We start from the raw sequence: 243 nt of genomic DNA, 5'->3' as shown, positions 1-243 counted from the left end.
TTTCTGACTTTTATGCCTCATTACTTGTACTCACTTAAAATCTCTCTCTTTGTAGTTAGAACATAAGAACGGCCATACTGGGTCAGACTAAAGGTCCATCTAGCCAAGTATCCTGTCTTCCGACAGTGGCCAATGCCAGGTGCCCTTGAGCGAATGAACAGAACAGTTAATCATCAAGTGATCCATCCCCTATTGCCAAGCTTCTGGCAAATGGAGGCTAGGGACACCATCCCTGCCCATTCT

This window comes from Gopherus evgoodei, chromosome 1 (assembly GCF_007399415.2).
Source record: "Gopherus evgoodei ecotype Sinaloan lineage chromosome 1, rGopEvg1_v1.p, whole genome shotgun sequence".
NCBI lineage: Eukaryota > Metazoa > Chordata > Testudines > Testudinidae > Gopherus > Gopherus evgoodei.
The sequence above is the reverse complement of the archived record's forward strand: the minus strand, read 5'-3'. Positions refer to the sequence as shown.